General features: G+C 47.6%; 1 pseudogene; it reads left to right on the top strand.

Moving 5' to 3' along the window:
• The first annotated feature begins 6,635 nt into the window (after positions 1-6,635).
• Positions 6,636-7,697, top strand: LOC105467294 (dihydrofolate reductase-like; annotated as a pseudogene).
• Positions 7,698-7,905: the final 208 nt, after the last annotated feature.

Below are 7,905 nucleotides of genomic sequence, written 5' to 3' on the forward strand. Positions count from 1 at the left end.
GCACACTGACTGTTCTCTGTACCTTCATGACCCAAACCTCATGGGGAGCCCCCACCACTGCCAGCAATCACCCTCTCCCTGCGTGGCTCACCCTCAGCCTCCTCCGGGCCTGGGTGACTCTTACACACCTTCTCTCTGTGCTCACATGTCCAACCCTCCTTCTCCATTCTTAATTCAGCTGATGGCCTTGTTTCCTACCTCACTGAGAGAAGTGAACACATTAGAAGACCACAGATTCCACCACCATCAGCTCATGCATTTACAGCTGCACTGCTTGATGGGCCTTCCACCACATAGACAGTTGCTGTAGGCTGACCTAGTCCCAGCCAGAGCCAGTTCCTCTGCCGGTGTCCAAAGCGCATCCTATCTCATCTACTTAAAGATTCTAATTGAACAGTCCATTCCTTTTTTTTCTTTTATCATCATCATTTTTTCTCTCACCACTGGGCCATTGTGGCTGTCACAGGAATGCACATCTGAGACCCTCAGCTAGAGGAAGTGTAACTGATGATAGTCCCAGCTCTTCTAGCCTGAAGCCTATCACTACATTTTCTCTGAAACCATGTTCCCATGAGCTTCTTCCAGCCAACGGTTGAGAACAGCAGGGAAACTAAAGCAGGATCTTTCCTCCACTGAAGGCAAACTGAGCTCCAGGGCTCCCTGAATTGAACTTCCCTTAGCCTGCACTGGGTCTAGGGCGCTTCCAGCTGACTCTCCCTCCCTCTCTCCTTCACAGGGGTTTAGACTTGCATCACCCACGATGGCTCTCCCAGCGTTTTCTGTCTTCCTCCCCAATTTCACTCATAAGCATTTCCCTGAATAAAATATCACACCTTTAATAGAATTAGGGTCTTCTCCTCAAGGGACCCTAACTAACAAGAGTGGTGTCAGGAGTGTTCCAAGAACACAGGCCAAAGCATGGGGATTTGGGATGAGCTCACCCACTGCCTGGCTGGCCAAGAGGACGCCATCTGGGTTGGTGGAGGACACAGAAAGTGCATAGCACAAGGTGCAGCCGAGCAACTGTGGATCTGCCCAGTGCTGACCTGAGAAGATGCCCTGGTTAGGGGAAGCTATGGCAGGTGTGATGATAGAAGCCTCTGCACAGTAACGACAGGGTGAGAGGGAAACCTACAGAGACAGTGGAGTTGGGTGAATACTACTCGGCTGTGTTGGTGTCCTATAAAAGGAGAATGAGAATCTGAGGATTGTTAACAGCAGTCGGTGGCTATGTGTGAGTGCCTCTGCAGTGTCTCATGGACAGTCCTTTATCTCCTCTAGAGGAAGGGCACGTAGCATGGAACAGCAGCTGAAGACATCATTGTGAGGGTCACGGCACTCCAGAGATGTCTGACACTCAGCCAAGGCACGCCTGTTGTGGGAAAGTCAGGGCCCTGCTGGGGAAACCTGAGATCCTGCAAACTGGAACAGAGTTATCCGATGGGTGCCCTCCAGGACCCTCTGGCATGCAGGGGAGGCTCGCCTTTCTCTGGTAATAGTTCCCGCTTCCTGTACTGGAAGATGCTGCAGAAGCCTCCCCCCGTGACGCAGCGGGAACCCCTCTCAGGAGCTCTGCAGGAACCAGCCGGCATGGCCTTGTAGGAGCCCACAGAGCACTTCTGGGATTGGAATGTGAGGGTGTTTGATCAAAGCATCAGAATGTCAGGCTGGATGAATAAAAATCCTTTGGCTTGAGGGCAGTTTCTCAGGACATGGGTTTATCAGGGACTCCAGGGCATGAAGCACACTCACTGCTGGGTGGCTCTATGTAGACTGGAAAAAGTAATGCCCAACTCTCAACAAGTTAGCCATGACTTAGTTGCCCTGGAACATGCAGAGGATGAAATAAGAAGCCTGAGGAAAGTGGAGGTGTGGATGGAGCCATTATGTGAGGCCAGAGGCCCATCAGGGTCATGTCCCACCAGAAAACCCAGAGGGCACACCTTGCACCAGAGCCCTCATGAACGTGCTGGTGAGAGAGACCTGCATCACTAAGAAATGTCAGGGTTCTGTCCTCTGTAGGATGGGGATGATGATAGGAAACGTGGTCCCAGAGTTGGGCTAGTTACTATCTGTTGGGAGGGTGTGGCCCCGAAGAGATAGAGATCAAGTGGTGGCAGTGACCTGCAAAAGTCAGAGGGCACAGTTACCATGACAACCCCAACGGAGCAGCCAAGGTTGTGCTTGACCTGCAGGGAGTGTGGGGAAGGTTAATAGAGGGCAGTGGCTCAGGTTCAGAACAGAAGGCAGCCAGCAAGGACGCTGCTTGATATCTATGGAAAGAAAGCAAGAGTTGAGGAGCAGGAGGATGAGGGTGGTTGACTCAATACAAAATCATGTTCCATTCTCAATGCCTGTAGACCTCAGTCAACTTTCAGATTCACATCCCAGTGACAGAGGAAGAGTCCATATCCGTGGGAGGAAGGACCCTGGAACAGCATGGAAATATATGTTGGGTAAATTCCCTGTGCTCTTCTCAAAGGAACCTACAACCATTTACTCAAAAGACTGTACACTGGGCAAAGGAAATAGGCAGAATTTGGGGGAGTGAGCTGACATTGATGTCCAGATTTCCACAGCTCCATCATGTTCATCAGAGAGGGGCTTCCAGAGGCCGGGACACATTATAACTCATAATCCTGTAATCCCAGCCCTGTTTGTTTCCCTATTCCATGAGAACGTAATTGGCAATGATGCACTGGCAGCTGGAGTCACCCCCACACTGGATCCCTCGCCTGTGCAGCAAGGGCTTTTTTTGGGCTGAAAGCCAAAGGGAAGTCTCTGAAACTGCCGCTTTCTCAACTGAATCGGAAGTGATGTCACATCCCAGGGCAGGTCTTGTGGAGGTTATTGCAGGTATTGTGCGGGTAGCACCACCATTAGAGAGCTGTAGGAAGTGGGGTGGTGTTGGGGTTGCCTGTTATCTCTGTGTATTCTGTCCTTGCTGAAGCCCAATGGGGTCTAAAGAATGAACAGGATTACTTCAGACTTGACCTAGTAGCAGTCTTGATTGCAGCTGCCGTGCTGGCCGGAGATCACTGCTAGCGGAGGTTAACAAGGCTGCAGGCCAATGGTGTGCAGCCGGGGATTTGCTGAGTGCTTTCCTTTCCAATTAGAAAGTGGGTATGGAGTTATTCACATTCATACCACATTTATTTACAGTTTCCCTGAGAGCTATTAGAACTCTCCTGCCATCTATAACAGAGTCTTAAGAGACCATGGACATTCTACAGAATGTTAAATTTGTTCATTTCATTGGCAACATCATAGATTGGGATGGATGAGAAAGAAGGTGGAAAGTATGCAGGAGGCCTTGGTAAAACACATGCACCCCAGAGAGAGGAGGACAAATCTTACAGAACTTCAGGAGTGGCCACTGCAGTGAAATTGTATGAGTGCGGTGGCTAGGGGCATGCAGGGAAATTCCTTCCCATAAGAACATTACAAAACAAAACAAAAAACCCATTACATCTTTCATCCTCACGGAAAAGAACAAAGAGAGAGAGGAGCAGATTGCCTGGTGAATCTCTTCGGGTTCTGACAACACCACATTCCATACGTAGGTATATCTTTTGGCCCACATTTTGGGTGACATACGAGGATGCCAGCTTCAAGTGGGGCCTACACAAAAAAGGACACTGCAGCAGATCCAGGCTGTGGTGCAGGCAGTCACCATCCCTCAGTCCCCCTGGTGCTGGAGGTGGCAGGGCTGGGGAAAGATGCAGGATGGAGCTAAACCAAGCATCAGTGGGAAAGTCACAATGGAGGGCCTGGGATTCTGGAGTAAGATCATGTCATCCACAGCAAAGACATATGCCCCTTCTCAAAGCAACTTTTAGTATTACTGGCCCTGATCAGATAGAATTCTTGACCATGGGACACCAAGAACCATGTGATTCCAAGTACTTACATGAATTGGCTTGTGTGTCACCTACAGAGTCATAGATTGGACAGGCCCCTCATGAGATGGAAATAGTCCATGTGGAAAGAGCCTGAACCCCAAGTTAACACCCCATCCACACAGAAAATACCTACCCCTGAGGTGGCACTGAACAACCAAGCAGACAAATGGAAGTTAGCCAGGCTTCACTGTGGACCAGCTCAGACCTGGCAGGATGGGAACATGCATGCAGGAACCACACTAGCTCTCTTCACGCGCCCATCCTGCCAGGTCACTCAACGGCCTTGGTAGGTGGGAGTCAGTGCTGCTGGACCCATAGGTAGCCTCCAAAAGGTGAGACTCATAAACCACCCTCTCCAACCCTAGAGTAGCCACCCCTGATTTCTAACACAGATGAGTTCTGCCAGTTCCAGTTGAATGGCATTATACATGCGCCTGGGTCTCATCATCTCGCTGTGTGTGGCCGTAGCCTATTCACTCCCATGGCTGTCCAATGCTCCACTTTATAAATAGCTCACACTTCTTGTCCCTTCACTGTTGATAGACAATTATGTCATATTTAGATTTTGCAAATCTTGCTGCTATGAATAATATTTTCATATATTTTGGCACACATATACATACATTTCTATTGGTTGATAACTAAGAGTGCAATCGCTGGGTCATAGCTGAATACATGCTTGACTTAGTCTCTCAAAAAACAAGTTTCTAGTAGTAAACAAACAGTAGGGGAGGACAAATCTCTTACTTTAGAAATTATTCAGATAATAAATGAAGAAGGAATGAGAGACTGAGACTGTAATAACTCTTTTGCAACCGATAATGAATGAACAGATTTAGCCATTGAACAGCAATGACGATTAACAATACAAAACCCCCCCCCAAAAAACTGGCCGGGCGCGGTGGCTCACGCCTGTAATCCCAGCACTTTGGGAGGCCGAGGCAGGTGGATCACGAGGTCAGGAGATCGAGACCATCCTGGCTAACACGGTGAAACCCCGTCTCTACTAAAAACACAAAAAATTAGCCGGGCATGGTGGCGGGCGCCTGTAGTCCCAGCTACTCAGGAGACTGAGGCAGGAGAATGGCGCGAACCCGGGAGGCGGAGCTTGCAGTGAGTGGAGATCTGGACACTGCACTCCAGGCTAGAGGACAGAGAGAGACTCCGACTTAAAAAAAAGAAAATACTGTGAGATTCTTCCTCTTTTTGGAAGACAACGATACAGTAGCATCACACAAGTAAAGTGAAAAAGAAATCAAGCCTGAATAGAAGCTAATCTCCGTAGCCAGTTACCAGTTTAGAGGTATAACAGATACTAGAAATACATATTAAACTACAATTTGGGGAGCAATCAGCAAAATGCACACTATGGGAAGCTCTACCACACAATATAAATTTCAAGGAAGAATTGATAGAATAAAAGAGAACAAAATCATATTTCTAAAGGTAAAACTAAATTATAATTTTGGATGATAAAAATATAAAATAGAGGCCGGGCATGGTGGCTCAAGCCTGTAATCTCAGCACTTTGGGAGGCAGAGGTGGGTGGATCACGAGGTCAAGAGATCGAGACCATCCTGGCCAACATGGTGAAACCCCATCTCTACTAAAAAAATACAAAAATTAGCTGGGTGTGTGGTGGGGTGTGCCCATAGTCCCAACTACTCAGGAGGCTGAGGCAGGAGACTCGCTTCAACCCGGGAGGTGGAGGTTGCAGTGAGCCAAGATTGCGCCACTGCACTCCAGCCTGGAGACAGAGCAAGACTCCATCTCAAAAAAAAAAAAAAAAAAAATATATATATATATATATATATATATGTATATAAAAGAAATGATGATCAAAAAAGTCAGGATGTGTTTTTACTTGGGGGAGGAAAGAATTTATTGTTGAAGTGGGGCAAATGATGGGGCCTCTGGTTTGCCCCGTAAACGTCTATCCCTAATGGTTAATGGGTGTTTACTTTTTATTAAAGGACACACATTTTAGATAGTTATTTTTTTCCTTTTGGAGTCTTTTATTTTATGACACAAATAATGTATAGAGCATGGTTACTATTTTGCACAAAGTCTCCTTCTCATTCTCCTCTCTGGACACTGAGCAAGTAGAACAAACAGTAGCCCCAGGACCCCCAGCAGGGGTGACCTCACTTCTAGGTGTGCGTGCAGCTCACATCACCAGAGGCAATATGCAGGTCTACTCCTTGACTCTTGGAAGAATCTGATAGGACACAGCTGAGGGGAAGCCTTCTCCGCCGTCTGCAGGCTCTTGGCCTTCAGTGTAGAGGGAGCGGGTCCTCACCTCTCCAAAGGCGCCTTCATGGCCAGAGCCTCCTCTCTGCATGGGGAATAAGGTCTGGCGCTTCCCCTGAACACGGTGACATGGATCTCGCCAAAGGTGGGGAATGACACCATTCCTTCTCCAGCAACCTCACCCTTCTTTTGCTTTATGGGAAAGTTGACGCAGGATGGTGTCCAGTGAAGAAATCCCAGGTGCATGGAAAGGAGAGGAGGGTCTCAGGGCTGTGAGTGATCTGCAAAAGGAAGCGCATGGACCACCAGGGGGCGCTGCTGCACTGCTCCTGCTCCCAGGAGGTGGATGCCCAGGATGAGCTTTAAGGTGAAGAGAGGGATATCATTGTTCATCCTCCAGGTTCCAAGTAAAAACCTTCTGGCCAATCTTGGCCGCGCGTCCCTGTGTAGCGAGAGGGCTTGGAGGTGCTCACCGCTGCTGTCATGGTTCATTTGCTAAACTGCATCGTCGCTGTGTCCCAGAACACGGGCATTGGCAAGAACCGGGACCTGCCCTGGCCACCGCTCAGGAATGAATTCAGGTATTTCCAGAGAATGACACAAACTCTTCAGTAGAAGGTAAACAGAATCTGGTGATTATGCGTAGGAAGACCTGGTTCTCCATTCCTGAGAAGCATCGACCTTTAAAGGATAGAATTAATTTAGTTCTCAGCAGAGAACTCAAGGAACCTCCACAAGGAGGTTCATTTTCTTGCCAGAAGTATGGACGATGCCTTAAAACTTACTGAACAACCGACCGGGCGCGGTGGCTCACTCCTGTAATCCCAGGACTTTGGGAGGCCAGACGGGCAGATCACGAGGTCAGGGGATCGAGACCATCCTGGCTAACACAGTGAAACTCCATCTCCACTAAAAATAAAAAAATAAATAAATTAGCGGGGAGTGGCGGCGTGCGCCTGTAGTCCCAGCTACTCGGGAGGCTGAGGCAGGAGAATGGCGTGAACCCGAGAGGTGGAGCTTGCAGTGAGCAGGACCATATCACTGCACTCCAACCTGGGCGACAGAAAGAGACTCCGTCTCAAAAAAAAAAACAAAAAAACAAAAAAACAAAAAACAAACACAAAACAACAACAACAAAAAAACCAAAAACTTACTGAACAACCAGATTAGCAAATAAAGTAGAGATGATTTGGTTAGTTGGTGGCAGTTCTGTTTATAAGGAAACCATGAATCACCCAGGCCACCTTAAACTATTTGTGACAAGGATCAGGCAGGACTTTGAAAGTGACACGTATTTTCCAGAAATTGATTTGGAGAAATATAAACTTCTGCCAGAATACCCAGGTTTTCTCTCGGATGTCCAGGAGGAGAAAGGCATTAACTACAAATTTGAAGTATATGAGAAGAATGATTAATATGAAGGTGTGTTCTGGTTTATTTTAAGTTGTTCCCCCTCCCTCTGAAAAAAGTATTTTTACATTAGAAAAAAAAGACTTTTGTTGACTTTAGATTTATGGATAATTATTTCTAAGCAACGTGTTTTTATTCCCCACTAATCTTGACTGTATCAGATATCATTTATGAAACACTCTTGCTATAACTAAGTGCCTCTCCAAGACCCCAACTGAGTCCCCGCACCTGCTACAGTGACCTGCCATTCCACACCCATCACACATGGGACTCTGGCCAGTCCTTGACATTGTCTGACTTTTCAAATGTCGGTAGTATTTACTAAAGATGAAGATGCACATAC

Source organism: Macaca nemestrina, chromosome 5, assembly GCF_043159975.1.
Source record: "Macaca nemestrina isolate mMacNem1 chromosome 5, mMacNem.hap1, whole genome shotgun sequence".
NCBI lineage: Eukaryota > Metazoa > Chordata > Mammalia > Primates > Cercopithecidae > Macaca > Macaca nemestrina.